This window comes from Oreochromis niloticus, linkage group LG16 (genome assembly GCF_001858045.2).
Source record: "Oreochromis niloticus isolate F11D_XX linkage group LG16, O_niloticus_UMD_NMBU, whole genome shotgun sequence".
NCBI lineage: Eukaryota > Metazoa > Chordata > Actinopteri > Cichliformes > Cichlidae > Oreochromis > Oreochromis niloticus.
The window spans coordinates 33,988,755-33,988,998 of NC_031987.2; positions in this window are offsets into that span (position 1 = coordinate 33,988,755).

The following is a 244-nucleotide window of genomic DNA, read 5'->3' on the forward strand; positions in this document are numbered from 1 at the left end:
TCTGTCTGTGAGTCTTTCTGTGAGTCTGTTTGTGAGTCTTTCTGTGAGTCTGTTTGTGAGTGTCTGTGAGTCTGTCTGTCTGTGAGTGTCTGTGAGTCTGTCTATGAGTGTCTGTGAGTCTATGAGTCTGTCTATGAGTCTGTCCATTGCACGAGTAGTTTTTGGATTCAGACAGTTTTAGCTAAAAGATATAATAAAAGTATAAACTGGTCTCTGCAGCCAGTCACTGGGCGGGCAAACTCAC